This window comes from Hypanus sabinus, chromosome 9, assembly GCF_030144855.1.
Source record: "Hypanus sabinus isolate sHypSab1 chromosome 9, sHypSab1.hap1, whole genome shotgun sequence".
NCBI classification, from domain to species: Eukaryota; Metazoa; Chordata; class Chondrichthyes; order Myliobatiformes; family Dasyatidae; genus Hypanus; species Hypanus sabinus.
The window spans coordinates 163,203,229-163,219,943 of NC_082714.1; positions in this window are offsets into that span (position 1 = coordinate 163,203,229).

Genomic DNA, 16,715 nt, shown 5'->3' on the forward strand with positions numbered 1-16,715 from the left:
CTAACTGGACTGTGGGAGGAAACCGGAGCACCTGAAGGATGCCCACGTGGTTACAGAGAGAATGTACAAGCTTCTTACAGACAGCCTTGGGAAATGAACCCTGGACGCTGGCATTGTGCTCCTCACTATGCTACCATGTTGCCCCATGCTTGCAAATAAATTTGACAATTGCTTGAATTCAAACTGGTTACTAGCCATGTTAAATAATTGACAAATGTTCAAATGTCTCTTGGTAACTAACGAGTTCTGTGTTTAGACACTTTCAAAAATTTGGCTTTGTCCAGAAGCTGTAAATTATAAAATCTAATCACTTTAGTAACCATATTTTTTGAATCAATCTTGAGTGCTTTTGCTACCAATCATTACAGTACTGTAATGACAATGTGACAACTATAAGGCTTGGTATCAAGAGCAGATAAGACTAATAATTAAGAGCAATTTGCTAAAGGGGGGGGGGGAAGAGAGAGGAAACAAGTTCTGCTACTTGGAGTAATCGACTTCGAGTGTGCCAGCGAAGTCCTGCAAGCAGTTCACAAAACTACAACCACTTCTCTCAAATGTGATTCTACTATTAAGCTGCGTGCAATTGGAACCTGTGATTTACATTTTGATGGTTTGGTTTTGGGCTGATTGAGCGATCTGGTGCCTTGCTGCCTCTGAGGGAGTTCAGTAAGGTTTGGTGTGGAGTGCAGTCCGGAAGTCTAGAGGTGGGGCTGAAGCCCACGATTGACTCCATGGCTTCTCTCCGATTGAGGTGTCAGAGGCGCAAGCCCATGATTGACTCCATTGCTCCTCTCTGATTGAGGTGTCAGAGGCGCGAGCCCATGATTGACTCCATTGCTCCTCTCTGAGGTGTCAGAGGCGCGAGCCCATGATTGACTCCATTGCTCCTCTTTGATTGAGGTGTCAGAGGCGCGAGCCCATGATTGACTCCATTGCTCCTCTCTGATTGAGGTGTCAGAGGCGCGAGCCCATGGTTGACTCCATTGCTTCTCTCCGATTGAGGTGTCAGAGGCGCGAGCCCATGATTGACTCCATTGCTTCTCTCCGATTGAGGTGTCAGAGGCGCGAGCCCATGATTGACTCCATTGCTTCTCTCTGATTGAGGTGTCAGAGGCGCGAGCCCATGATTGACTCCATTGCTTCTCTCCGATTGAGGTGTCAGAGGCGCGAGCCCATGATTGACTCCATTGCTCCTCTCTGATTGAGGTGTCAGAGGCGCGAGCCCATGATTGACTCCATTGCTTCTCTCCGATTGAGGTGTCAGAGGCGCGAGCCCATGATTGACTCCATTACTTCTCTCCGATTGAGGTGTCAGAGGCGCGAGCCCATGATTGACTCCATTGCTTCTCTCCGATTGAGGTGTCAGAGGCGCGAGCCCATGATTGACTCCATGGCTTCTCTCTGTTTGAGGTGTCAGAGGCACGAGCCCATGATTGACTGCATTGTGTTTCTCTGATTGAGGCATTGAACCAGGTTGAAGTCAATGAGGACAAGAGTGAAGGATGGACAGGGGGTGGGGGTGTATTCAGAACCATTTGCCTGCACTTGACTGATCTTCCTTTCCCTCCCTCTCGTTGGCTGCTGTCAGAGGAAAGTGCAGGATTGGTTGGAGAGGCTGAGGGTTCACTTGTTCATGATGCTTGGATTCTGATTACTTGTTTTTGAGCTGTTTAATTGAGGTGATAGATGTGTTCTGGGGCACTTCAGTCAATAATGCTTTGCCCTGCGGCCTACCAGGATAATAAATGAACTTTGAATCTTTGAATATTTCTACAAACTTCAGGCTTTCAATTTAATAATATTATGAGAGGTTCTCGCCATGTAAGAGGTGTCTGTAACCTGGGGTTGGTCTGTCGTTGGAATTGGTAATCTCCTTCGACTTTCCGTGTCGTCCATCTCCATTCTGCTAGTGTTGGACTGAATGGTCTGTTTCTGTGCCATAGTCACATGCCCAATACACTTTATCCAAGGTTGAATTGAATCCTGCTTTGGGGAAGGGGAACAGCGATTAATATTTTACACCAAATAGAACAGTACAACACAGCGCAGGCTCTTCAGCTTACTGTGAGAAAGAAAACCGGAGGGCTCTGTGGGAGGGGAGGTTCACAGTGACCTTGGAGTAGAATGTAGAACATTACAGCACCCTTCAGCCCCCTCAGCCCACAACGTTGTGCCAACCTTTTAACCTACTCTAAGATCAATTTAACCCTTTCTTCCCTCCTATTGTCACTCTCAATTTTTCAATTATCCTTGTCCTTAAATAATCTTTTATCTGTTCCTAATTTGGCTGCCTCCCCCACCACCCCAGGCAGGGAGTTCCACGCATTGACCACTCTCTGTAAAAAGCCCACTTCTGACGTTCTCCCGATACTTTCCTCCAATCACCTTAAAGTTATGACCCTTTGTATTAGCCACTTCCACCCTGGAAAAACATCTCTTGCTGTCCACTCTACCTATGCCTCTACCAAACTACCTCTCGTTCTTCTTCACTCCAGAGAGAAAAGCCCCAGTTTATTCAACCTATCCTCTTAAGACACACTCTCACTAATCCAGGCAGTAACCTGGCAAATCTCCTCCGCACCCTCTCTAAAACTTCCATACCCTTCCTCTAATGAGTTACCAGAACTGAACATGGTATTCCATGAGTGATCCAAGTCATGGAGTGCCCCACCCAGCAGGTGATCTGAACCCAGGGGTTCTTTTTGGCTTAGACCTTTTAAGTGCAAACTAGACAGAGGTCTATTTGAAGTTGAAGTCATAATCAAGTTTATTGTCATATGCATGAATGACAGCATTCACAAAAAAAACCCAGAAACTAAACAAGAAAGAATGCAATGAGAAGAAAAATATCCATTGTAGTGGGAAGTGTTGAAAATGTTACTGTACTGAGGTAGTTAGTGCTTAGGGATGTGCCAGTTGATTCCAGAAGATATTGGCGTAAGTCAGGAGCTGCCAACCTGGGGTTCACAGACCCCCTGCCTAATGGTACTGGTCCATGATATAAAAAAGGTTGGGAACCCCTGGTTTAAGGGAAGTAGGTGTTTCTAAAGCTGGTGGTGTGGGACTTCAGGCTTCTGCACCTCTTGCCCAACGGTAGCTGCAAGAAGATAGCATGACCCAGATGGTGGGGATCGTTGATAGATGCTGCCTCCTGCAAATACTATTCATGGAGGGGAGGGATGTGCCTGACATGTTCACTACTCACTGGTTTCCCATGTTCCTGTGCATTGTATTTGCTGGACCTGACCATGATGCAACCAGTCAGGATACTTCCACCAGTACATCTGTAGAAATTTGTTGGAGTATTTGGTAATTCATCCAGCCTCCTTAATTAATTAATTAGGAGTAATTAATCTCTAAGGTGCACAAAGAAAATACTTAACACAGGCCCAAGGTTACTGGTGAATCCTGGCCTGCTATCTGTGATGTTGATGTTAACCCTCAAGATACAGTGAAAATCTTGTCTTGCATACTCTTCATACAGATCAGATCATTACGCAGTACATTTAGGTAGTCCAGTGTAAAACACCAACAACGCAGAAGGAAGTCTAACAGCTACAGAGGGAGTGCAGTGCAGTTAAAGATGGGTGGCCCCAGTCATTATCAATACCCTTCAGAGATTGTCGGCTTGGTGTCAGTGGTCACAAAACCAGGACTTGTGATCTGCACCGGCTGCTCAGACAACCATCCTCCACCGGCTCCCATGGCTTCACATGGCCCTGACTGGGGGCTAATCAGGTGCTACACCTTGCCCAAGGATGACCTTCAGGCTAGCAGAGGGCAGGAGTGCCTTACACCTCCTCTGGCGAAGACATATCTTCAACCCATCACCCAACAGGACAGAAAGACATGCCTTTAGAACAGAGGTGAGGAGAAGTTTCTTGAACTGGAGGTGGTGAATCTATGGAGTTCATTCCAGTGGATGGCAGTTGAGGCCAAATCATTGAGTATATTTAATACCCACTATAGCATTGGCAGAGGTTGATGTGTTCCTGATTAGTGAGGGAGTCAAAGGTTATGGGGAGAAAGCTGGAGAATGGGGTTGAGAGGGAAAATAAATCAGCCATAATGAAATGGTAGAGCAGGCATGATGGGCTGAATGGCCTAATTCTCTTATGTTTTGAGGTTTTGTGTGTAATTTGGTGGAGTATTGAGCAAAAGTGGAATGACAAGTGTGCTCTTGTGTGGGAAAGGGGCTTGCTTTTGCATCATTGCACTGCTAAGTATTGTGGGACACTACGTCAGTGCTGGAATGTGTGGTGACACTTGTGGGCTGCCCCCAGCACATCCTCAGGTTCAAAGTAAAGTAAGTAAATACATTTATTATCGAAGAACTTCCATGTCACCATGGATTTTTCAGAAGGCCTTTGACAAGCTGCCACACGTGAGGTAGCTTAACAAGCTATGCTTTAGGGTATTACAGGAAAGATTCTAGCATGGATGAAGCAGTGGCTGATTGGTGGGAGGCAAAGAGTGGGAATAAATGGAGTCTTTTCTAGTTGGCTGCTGGTGACTAGTGGTGAACCACAGAGATCTGTATTGGGGCTGATTCTTTTTACATTATATGTCAATGATTTGGATGATTAGCTCTGTTGCAAAGTTTGCAGATGATATGAAGATAGGTGGAGGGGCAGGTCATTCTGAGGAAGTAGAGAGGTTGGAGAGAGACAGATTAGGAGAATGGGCAAAGAAGTGGCAGATAGGATACAGTGCTGGGAAGTGTACGGTCTTGCACTTTGCTGGAAGGAATGAAAGGGTTGACTAAATGGAGAGAAAATACAAACAAACTGAGAAACAAGGGGATTTGGGAGTTCTCGTGCCAGATCCCCTAAAGATTGATTTGCAGGTTGAGTCTGTGGTGAGGAAGGCTATGTTAGCATTCACTTCAAGAGGGCAAGACTATAAAAGCAAGGATGTAATGTTGAGGCTTTATAAAGCCCTGGTGAGGCCTCACTTGCAGTATTGTGAGCAGCTTTGGGCCCCTTATCATAGAAAAGACGTGCTGAAACTGCAGAAGGTTCAAAAAAATGATTCCGGGATTGAACGGCTTGTCATTTGAAGTGTGTTTGATGGCTCTGGTCTTGAATTCACTGGAATTCAGAATGAGGGGTGACCTCATTGAAACCTATCGAATGGTGAAAGGCCTCGATGAAGTGGATGTGAAGAGAATGATTCCTATGGTGGGAGAGTCTAAGATCAAAGTACACAGCCTCAGAATAAAGGGACATCCTTTTAGCCAGAGAGTGGTAAATCTGTGATAGTCTTTGCCACAGGCAGTTTTGGAGGCCAAGACTTTATGAATATTTAAGGCAGACATTAATAATTCTTGATTGGTCAGGGCATGAAGGGATACAGGGAGAAGGCTGGAGAATGGGGCTGAGAGGAAAAGTGGATCAGCCATGATGAAATGGCAGAGTAGACTCGATGGGCCAAATGGCCTAATTCTGTTCAATAAATCCATAATAAAATAATAACCATAATAGGATCAATGAAAAACTGCACCAACTTGGACATTCAACCAGTGTGCAAAAGACAACAAACTGTGCGAATACGAAAAGAAGGAAATAATAATAAAAGCATAAATAAGCAATAAATATCAAGATCATGAAATGAAGAGCCTTTGAAAGTGAGCCCATATGTTGTGGGAACACTGCGATGATGGGACGAGTGAAGTAATCCCCTTTGGTTCGGGGTAATTGTCCCTGAACATGGTGGTGTGGGTCCTGAAGGTCTTGTTCCTACACCCTGATGGCAGCAGCGAGAAGAGGGCATGGTCTGGGTGGTGGGGATCCCTGATGGATGCTGCTTTCCTGCATCAGCATTCCAAACAGATGTGCTCTATGGTGGGGAGGGCTTCACCCCTGTGTTAATTGTTAATGCAAGAGGCACATTTCACTGTATGTTGTAAATAATCTGAATCTGAGTCATTTAGGTTCACCTTAATCATCTGGTTAATGGTCAATCGAGGGTCATGGATATCCACAGTATCTTTAACACAAGAAAATCTGCAGATGCTGGAAATCCAGAGCAACACACACGAAGTGCTGGAGGCCAGGCAGCATCTCAGTAAATACATAACAAAATAATAACCATCGGGACTCTGAAAATAAACATTCGTTTTATTGGGAAGGTGGAGGAATTGGAGGAAGAAGTACAGGTAAAGAGCTGGGAAGTTGATTGGTGAAAGAGATAAAGGGCTGGAGAAGGGAGAATCGATAGGAGAGGGTAGAAGACCGTGCAAGAAAGAGAAGGGGGAGGAGCAGCAGAGGGAGGTGATGAGCAGGTAAGGAGGGTAACGGGAATGGGTGAAATGGTGAAGGGGGACTGCATTTAGCAGAAGTTTAAGAAATCGATGCTCGTGCCCATCAGGTTGGTGGCTACCCAGACAGAATATGAGGTGTTGCTCCTCCAACCTGAGTGTGGCCTCATCACAAAAATAGAGGAGGTCATGGACTGACATATCAGAAGGGGAATGGGAAGTATGAGAACCAATTGATGCCTCTGGGCCTGTACTTGCTGGAATTTAGAGCAATGAGGGGGGAGTTGAAGAGCGGAGGATGCAACCTCAAACTAGAGGGACACCCTTTTAGAATGGAGATTAGAAGGAATTTCTTTAGTCAAGGAGACATGAATCTGGAATTTGTTGCCACAGGCAGCTGTGGAGGGCAAATCATTGGGTATATTTGAGGCAAAGGTTGACAGGTTCTTGATAAGTTAGGCTGTGAAAGGTTATGGGGAGAAAGCAGGAGAATTGTGTTGAGAAGGATAATAAGCCAGCCATGTTGGTGAAGCAGGCTCAATGGGCTGAATGGCATACATTCTGCTTCAATTTCTTATGGTCTTACAGATCCCGGTTAGTAAACTGTGGGCGTGCTATGCTGGCTCTGGATGTGTAGCAACAACTGTAGGCTGTCTCCAGCACATCCTTCGACTGTGTTAATCAAAGGCATTAAAAACAATGGATTTCACTGTGTTTTGATGTATATGTGACAAATAAAGCTGATCTTTAAACTTTGAAACTCCTCCTCCCTTTGTAGACTCACTTCTTGTATAGTTTATTTCACATACACACCCCGGGTCAAGCACAGAGGAACGTGTCAGGGTATTGCATGCGTTTCTCTCTCTCCAATTTTCTGCTCTACAAATGAGAATTAACCTCTCAAAATGGGAATTATCAGAGACATAGATAATGAGGCCAGTGTTCATGGACCTTTTAGAAATTCGACGGGGGAGGGGAAGAAGCTGTTCCTAAAATGTCTTCGTGCTCCTTTTCCTCCTTCATGATGGATGCTGCCTTTTTGAGGCAATGTCATTTGAAGATGGCCCCAAATAGAGGGGAAAGGCTAGTGCCCATGACGGAGCTGGCTGAGTTTACAATCCTCTGCAGCTCTTTCCAATCCTGTGCAGTGGTACCTCCATGCCAAAAGTGTAGAAAATTTTGGGGGTACTGAGGGTAATTAGGATGGCAAAGATGGGGCACAAAATATCACAAGTTTGAAGAAAATACCAAAACATAGTATATTAAGAGCAGAAGGTACGAAAAGAAAAGTAGGAGCCATTACGGCCTGAAGTGCATACGAGTGAGGTCTCAAATTAATACTGTATTCACGAAGGAGACAGACATTGTATTTGGGGAATACAGGAAGGAGGATGGTGAAATTTTAGAACACGTCATTGTTAAAAAGGAGTTTATATTGGATGTCTTAGTGGGAGTAATGGTAGATTAAATCCGTACAGCATAAAGAGATGTATCACGGGTTGCTTTGGGAAATAAGGGTGGAGATTGTTGGCGTCTTGATGGAGATCTTTACATTTCAGCTGAGGACAGGCTTTGTTAAAATATCAGTGAGGACCATATTTAAGAAAAAGAAAGACTTCCACCTTGAGTTTCGAGACTGAACATCTCAAAGGGCTTCAGAATGAATAAGGTGCTTTACTAGTATTGTCACTGTTGCAAGAAATGCAGCTTCAATTTGTACTCTGTAAGCTCCCTCTCTGAGGGAGTTTGGCCAATGAAACCCACTGATGACATTGCTGAGGTTCAAATGTCGGGTGGAGCGATCACTGTAAAGAGTTACACTAACTGTTACTCTACCACACCGTTGCTTTAGATAAAGAGCTATTTTTTTGTGTGGAATTTCCAAAATTGGGGACCACTATGTCTCCGTCTTTCTGAATCACATTATTGTCTGTATGTGAAACATACCAGAATTGATTGTGGTTCAAAGTCAGGCATAAAACCTAGGACAACACCTAACAGACAACACAATAATAACCACACACAAAATGCTGGTGGAATACAGCAGGCCAGGCAGCATCTATAAGGAGAAGCACTGTCGACGTTTCGGGCCGAGACCCTTCATCAGGACAGTGCTTCTCCTTATAGATGCTGCCTGGCCTGCTGTGTTCCACTGGCATTTCGTGTGTGTTGTTTGAATTTCCAGCATCTGCAGATGTCCTCGTGTTTGCACAATAACAACCAACAATTTACAGGACAATAGCGCAAACAGCCCTGAGCAGTCAGTATTTAGCAGAACGTTGGCATGTGCAAACATCAATAAGCAAACGTAAATAAATGTGAAAATATGAACAGACTCAATAATTCTCAACATAACAAGAAGAACAGGAAAGACCATTTAACGGATGTTGTGCAGAGACAGTTAGGACATTACACCCGAGTGAGTTTTGTTGAGAAGCTGGATAGTTACAGGAAAGAAGCTTTGGAGAAGACGTGTTGTCCTGGTGGTGATGGACTTGTAGCATCTCCCTGATGACAATTAGGTGACTAGATGACTGAAAGGGTGGGTAGAGTAAGCAGTAATCTTTCCACCTCTGATTCTGGACAGGAAGAAATTTGCATTTCCTTAACTACCTTCACAATATCAGTATGTTCCAAAATACTTCTCATATGGTGATGAGGAGTAGTGTTGAAAACGTGCACAATATTGGAATAAAGTTCAGGTAATTTCTTTCAGGTGCAGCATTGATCAGCATGCTGGGGAATAATGTCAACCTTCGTTGCATGCACCTAACACTGTAGGCAACTCCTCGTGAGAAAGCTGGCACTCCTGCAGTGTGTGGGCTCACTGAGACATCTACTAAAATTATCCCAAACATCTGCTCAGGTGAGAGCAGTAAATGGGATAATGGGCTGGAACATGGCAGGTGGAATCTAATGCAGACAAGAGTGAGGTGTTGAATTTTGTGAGGACAAACCAGGGTTGGACCTACCCAACGAGAGGTAGGGAACTGTGGTGTGTGAAAGAATAAAGGGATCTGGGAGTATAGATCCATAATTCCTTGAAACTGGTGTCAGAGGTAGTAAGGGTTGTAAATAGGGCTTCTGGCACATTGAACTTCATCGATCTAAGTGTTTTGTTGAAGTTGTATATGATGTTGGTGAGGTCTAATTTGGAGTATTGTGTATAGTTCTGGTCACCAACCTACAGGAAAGATTTCAATAAGATTAAAAGAGTGCATAGAAAATTTACAAAGATGTTTCCAGGACTTGAGTTTCTGGGAAAGGTTGAGTAGTTTATGACTTAATTCCCTAGACTGTAGGAGAATGAATAGGGTAAATGCAAGCAGGCTTTCTCCAATGAGATGGAGACTAGAACTAGAAGTTATAAGTTAGGGGTGAAAGATGAAGTATTTAAGGGGAACCTGAAGGGGAACTTCTTCAGTCAGAAGGTGGTGTGAGTATGGAACGAGCTGCCAGCAGAAGTCTGGAAGTGTTTGCCAGGATGACTAGAATCTTTGAAACTGTAAATAGTGTGTTTCATGCAGCGCTGTAAATATTGGGATGCTTTATCTTTGCCCTCTAACTCTTTAAGCTATCTTTGTGTGACTCTTTATAATCATTGAATGCTACTTTTTTTTAGTTGTGTGTTACACACTGAACAACTCACCACAGCAAATTCCTAATGCATGTAAATGTATATGGTGAATAAAGTTGACCCTTGACCCCTGACCCCCCCCCCCCCCCGGATCTTTAATGCTATAATCACTGAAGTAATCTCCTTTGGAAAAAAGGAAAAATTACTTCTCTGTTGGCACGTGGAAAACAAAATGCTGGTGAATGCTTGTGAGGGTGTTTAGGATTTTCACGTTCAGACAGAACAGCTAGCAGTTCTCAGGAAAATCCAAGGAATTTTCTTGTTGAATACTGTTGAATTATTTTGTTGCTTCTGGGAAAATGTGAAGTGATGCACTTTGGAAGATCAAACATAAAGGAAGAGTACTAAGTTCAAAGTATTATCAAAGTGCATAACTGTCACCAATAACCACAATAGAATCGATGAAGGACAGCACCAACAAAAGAGACTAAACTGTGAAAATACAAAAAGATAAATAATTAAATAAATAAACAAACAAACAATAAGTATCAAGAACCTGAGATGAAGAATCCTTGAAAGTCAGCTCATAGGTTGTGGGAATAGTTAAGTGATGGGGCCAGGAAAGTTGAGTTAAGTTATCCCCACTGGTTCAAGAACCTGCTGGTAACTGTTCCTAAACCTGATGGTGTGGATCCCGAGGCTCCTGCACCTTCTTCCTGATGGCAGCAGCGTGAAGAGAGCCTGACCTGGGCAGTGTGGGTCCCTGGCAATGGATGCTGCTTTCCTGTGTGACGCTCTGTGCATATTGCTCAACTGTGGGGAGGGCTTCACCGGGATAGGATGGGATGGGCCATATCCACTGCTTTTGGTAGGATTTTCCATTCAAAGGCATTACTGTTTCCATACCAGGCTGCGATGTAGTGAGTCAATATGCTCTCCACCACACATCTATAACAAATGTACTTTGAACTTTGAACCTTCTTTGATCCTAGGGTCATTCTCATAAGCCTCCTCTGGATCATCTCCATCGCCAGCACATTCTTTCTTAGAAAGTTGGCTCAAAACTGATGTCAATCCTCCAAATGGAGTCAGAACAACACTGTTATAATCTTCAATTTTTTTATTTAATTACTCAGCTATCATAGAGTCAGAGAGCACAGAAATAGGCCCCTCTGCCCAACTGGTCCATGCCTGCATGGACCAACTGCCCAACTGCCCAAAAAGGCCCCTCTGCCCAACTGGTCCATGCCTGCATGGACCAACTTCCCAACTCTGCCCAACTGCCCAAAAAGGCCCCTCTGCCCAACTGGTCCATGCCTGCATGGACCAACTGCCCAACTCTGCTCAACTGCCCAAAAAGGCCCCTCTGCCCAACTGGTCCATGCCTGCGTCTAAGACTTTCACACGATACCGTAGTTGTCAGCGTGGTGGAGCAGAGAGAGAGTTTGTATATCGGGTGGGAGTAAAGGATGTTGGGAATGGCGAGGGTGGGGCAGGTGGCAGAGAAAGTGGTGGGGTGGCGTGGGCGCAGACACTCCCAGCCCTGAGGCACCCAGCAATGTCATCTAATTACAAACAGTTGGTTTATTGGTCATTAGAGAATGTCTCTCTGGTGCTCCCCTCTCCCTTTCTCTGTACCCAGCCATGATTACCCCCCCCCCCTGCCGTGCCCCCTTCCCACTCTCAGTCCACAACAGAGACCCATATCAGAATCAGGTTTATCATCACTCACATATATCGTGATTTTTTTTTGCTGTAGCAGTACAGTGCAATATATAAAATTACTACAAGCTATATACATGTGCCTTAGACTTTTACACAGTACTGTATACACACATATAATCATACAGTGCCTACAAAAAGTGTTCACCTCCCTGGAAATTTCCGTGCTTTTTTGTTTTACAACACTGAATCAGAGTGGATTTAATTTGATCAACAGGAAGGACTCTTTCATGTCAAATTACTACATATTGGTCAGAATTTATTACAATTATTAACCACAAAATAATTGATTGCATAATTACTCACAACCTTTAAGTCAGTATTTAGTAGAAGCACCTTTGGCAGCAATTACAGCTTGGAGTCTGTGTGGATAGGTCTCTATCAGCTTTGCACATCTGGACATTGCAATTTTTCCCCATTCTTCTTCACAAAACTGCTCATCTCTGTCAGACTGCATAAGGATCATGGGTTAACAGCCCTTTTCAAGTCCAACCTCAAATTCTCAATTGAATTGAGGTCTGGACTCTGACTTGGCCACTCCAGGACATTAACTTTGTTGTTTTTAAGCCATTCCTGTGTAACTTTGGCTTTATGCTTGGGGTCATTGTCTTGCTGGAAAACAAATCTTCTCCCAAGACAGTTTTCTTGCAGACTGCATTAGGATTTTCTCCAGGATTTCCCTGTATTTTGCTGCATTAATTTTACCCTCTACCCTCACAAGCCTTCCAGGGCCTGCTGCAGTGAAGCATCCCCACAGCACGATGCAGCCATCACCGTGCTTCACGGTTGGGATGGTGTGTTTTTGATTTTGTGTGATGTTCAGCTGACACCAAACATAACGTTCCGTCTGACGGCCAAAGAGCTCAATTTTGGTTTCACCAGATCATAGAACCTTCTTCCAGCTGACTTCAGAGTCTCCCACAGCCTACTGGCAACCTCTAGCCGAGATTTCTTGAGAGATTTTTTCAACAGTGACTTTCTCTTTGTCATCGGTGAAGCATCTGGCAACAGTTGTTGTATGCACAGTCCTTCCCATCTCAGCCACTGAAGCTTGTAACTCCTCCAGAGTTGTCACAGGTCCCTTGGTGGCCTCCCTCACTAGTCCCCTTCTTGTATAGTTACTCAGTTTTTGAGGATGGCCTACTCTAGGCAGATTTACAGTTGTGCCATATTATTTCCATTTCTTGATGATTGACTTAACTGTACTCCAAGGGATATTCAGTGACTTGGAAATTTTCTTGTATCATCTCCTGACTTGTGCTTTTCAAGAAACTTTTTGTGAAAATGCTTGAAGTGTTCTTTTGTCTTCAGTGGTGTAGTGTTTGCCAGGACACTGACTCACCAGCAGTTGGACATTTCAGATACATTTTTACCGCAATGAACTGAATTGGAGTATTTTTACTACAATCAATTGAAACACCTTGGCTGTGATTTCCATTTAACTAATTATGTGATTTCTCAAACCAGTTGGCTGGACCAGTGATGATTTGGTGTGTCATATTAAAGGCGGTAAATACTTATGCAATCAATTACTTGTGTGTTATATTTGTAACTAATTTAGACAACTTTGTAGAGATCTGTTTTCACTTTGACGCAAAAGAGTCTCTGCAATCACTCGTAGTCCAGTATGATTCTTCTACCGGTGGCTGATCTGCTCACTTGTGGGTCTTGAGATTGACTGAAAAGGCAGGTCCTATTGCAGTGTTGACAGGCGTAGGTGATTGAGGTGCTGGTGGATGTAGCTGTTTGGGCCTTTCCCAGTCTCTCCTTATGTTGAAGCTGCTTAGTTTCAGTCAGGTGGAGGTATTCTTCAAGCTGTGCATTCTCTTCATGGACAGTCCTTCTCCAGCTTTCCCTACCCTGTGCTAATGTCTCCTGTCCATTGAGGTTGATGTGGCACTTCCTCAGGTGGGTCTTGATACTGTCTTTGAACCGCTTTTTCTGCCTTCCAGCGGCACGCTTTGCATCCTTGAGTTGGCCGAACAGCAGTTGTTTAGGGAGGCAGGAGTCAGGCATATGGATGATGTGGCCGACCCATCACAATTAGTGTCCAGTCACAATTGTGGCTATGGAGTTAATGTTAGCTTCCTCCAGGATGCTGGAGTTAGTACACCTGTTCTTCCAGCTAACTCTCAGACTCTTTTGGAGGCACCTTTAATGACAAGTTTCTAGGAATTTCATGTGCCTGTTATATGTTGTCCATGACTCCGCTCCATATAGCAAGGAGGGGAGGACTATAGCTTAGTGCTGGAGTTGATATCCCAGTGTTCAAAAACTCTTTCTCCGCCTGACCGAAGCTCCACTGGCATAGACTATTCTGCGATTTGTTTCGAGGTCAGTGTTGGCTCTTGAAGAAAGAAGGCTGCCAAAATGTGGGAAATGCTCAGTGTTCTCCAGAGGGATGCTGTCAGCTTGGATGGTTGGAGGTTTAAGAGATTAGAACATAGAACAAAGAATAGTACAGCACATTACAGGCCCTTCGGCCCACAACATTGTGCCAACCCTCAAACCCTGCCTCCCATAATAACCCCTCACCTTAAATTCCTCCATATACCTGTCTAGTAGTCTTAAATTTCACTAGTGTATCTGCCTCCACCACTGACTCAGGCAGTGCATTCCACGCACCAACCACTCTTTGAATGAAAAACCTTCCTCTAATATCCCCCTTGAACTTCCCTCCCCTTACCTTAAAGCCATGTCCTCTTGTACTGAGCAGTGGTGACCTGGGGAAGAGGTGCTGGCTGTCGACTCTATCTATTCCTCTTAATATCTTGTACACCTCTATCATGTCTCCTCTCATCCTCCTCCTCTCCAAAGAGTAAAGCCCTAGCTCCTTTAATCTCTGATCATAACCCATACTCTCTAAACCAGGCAGCATCCTGGTAAATCTCCTCTGTACCCTTTCCAATGCTTCCACATCCTTCCTATAGTGAAGCAACCAGAAATGGACACAGTACTCCAAGTGTGGCCTAACCAGAGTTTTATAGCGCTGCATCATTACATCGCGTCTCTTAAACTCTACCCCTTGACTTATGAAAGCTAACACTCCATAACCTTTCTTAACTACCCTATCTACCTGTGAGGCAATTTTCAGGGATTTGTGGACATGTACCCCAAGATCCCGCTGCTCCTCCACACTACCAAGTATCCTGCCATTTACTTTGTACTCTGCCTTGGACTTTGTCCTTCCATAGTGTACCACCTCACACTTCTCTGGGTTAAACTACATCTGCCACTGCTCAGCCCACTTCTGCATCCTATCAATGTCTCTCTGCAATCTTCGACAATCCTCTATATTATCTACAACACCACCAACCTTTGTGTTGTCTGCAAACTTGACAACACACCCTTCTACCCCCACATTCAGGTAATTAATAAAAATCACAAAAAGTAGAGGTCCCAGAACAGATCCTTGTGGGACACCACTAGTCACAACCCTCCAATCTGAATATACTCCCTCCACCATGACCCTCTGCCTTCTGCAGGCAAGCCAATTCTGATCCACCTGGCCAAACTTCCCTGGATCCCATGCCTTCTGACTTTCTGAATAAGCCTATCATGTGGAACCTAGTCAAATGCCTTACTAAAATCCATGTAGATCACATCTACTGCACTACCCTTATCTATATGCCTGGTCACTTCCTCAAAGAACTCTATCAGGCTTGTTAGACACGTTCTGCCCTTCACAAAGCCATGCTGACTGTCCCTGATCAGACCATGATTCTGTAAATGCCCATAGACCCTATCTCTTTTCCAACAGAATCTTTTCCAACAGCTTTCCCACCATAGACGTAATGCTCACTGGTCTATAATTACCTGGACTATCCCTACTACCTTTTTTGAACAAGGGGACAATTTTCGCCTCCCTCCAATCCTCCGGTACCATTCCCGTGGACAACGAGGACATAAAGATCCTAGCCAGAGGTTCAGCAATCTCTTCCCTCGCCTCGTGGAGCAGCCTGGGGAATATTCCATCAGGCCCCAGGGACTTATCCATCCTAATGTATTTTAACAACTCCAACATCTCCTCTCCCTTAATATCAACATTCTCCAGAACATCAACCTCACTCATATTGTCCTCACCGTCATTAAGTTCCCTCTCAGTAATGAATACCGAAAAGAAGTCTTCATTGAGGACCTCGCTCACTTCCACAGCCTCCAGGCACATCTTCCCACCCTTATCTCAAACCAGTCCTACCTTCACTCCTGTCATCCTTTTGTTCTTCACATAATTGAAGAATGCCTTGGGGTATTCCTTTACCCTATTCGCCAAGGACTTCTCATGCCCCTTTCTTGTTCTTCTCAGCTCCTTCTTAAGCTCCTTTCTTGCTACCCTATATTCCTCAATAGACCCATCTGATCCTTGCTTCCTAAACCTCATGTATGCTGCCTTCTTCCACCTGACTAGATTTTCCACTTCACTTGTCACCCATGGTTCCTTCACCCTACCATTCTTTATCTTCCTCACCGGAACAAATTTATCTCTAACATCCTGCAAGAGATCCCTAAACATCGACCACATGTCCATAGTACATTTCCCTGCAAAAACATCATCCCAATTCACACCCGCAAGTTCTAGCCTTATAGCCTCATAATTTGCCCTTCCCCAATTAAAAATTTTCCTGTCCTCTCTGATTCTATCCTTTTCCATGATAATGTTAAAGGTCAGGGAGCAGTGATCACTCTCCCTCAGATGCTCACCCACTGACAGATCTGTGACCTGACCCGGTTCGTTACCTAATACTAGATCTAGTATGGCATTCCCCCTAGTTGGCCTGTCAACACACTGTGACAGGAATCCATCCTGGACACACTTAACAAACTTTTCCCCATCTAAGCCCTTGGAACTAATCAAGAGCCAATCAATATTAGGAAAGTTAAAGTCACCCATGATAACAACCCTGTTATTTTTGCACCTTTCTAAAATCTGCCTCCCAATCTGCTCCTTGGTATCCCTGCTGCTACCAGGTGGCCTGGTACCTGTCCTAGATTGATCTGGAACAGGCTGGTGCAGAACTTGGGTTCTAGGTCGAGTCCCAGGAGCTCTTATGCTCTGGCAAAAGCTTTCAATATGCACTACAGATGCTCCTGAGAGCGAGCTACAATGACGTTGTCATCTGCATATTGGAGCTCCATGATGGAGGCAGTTGACAC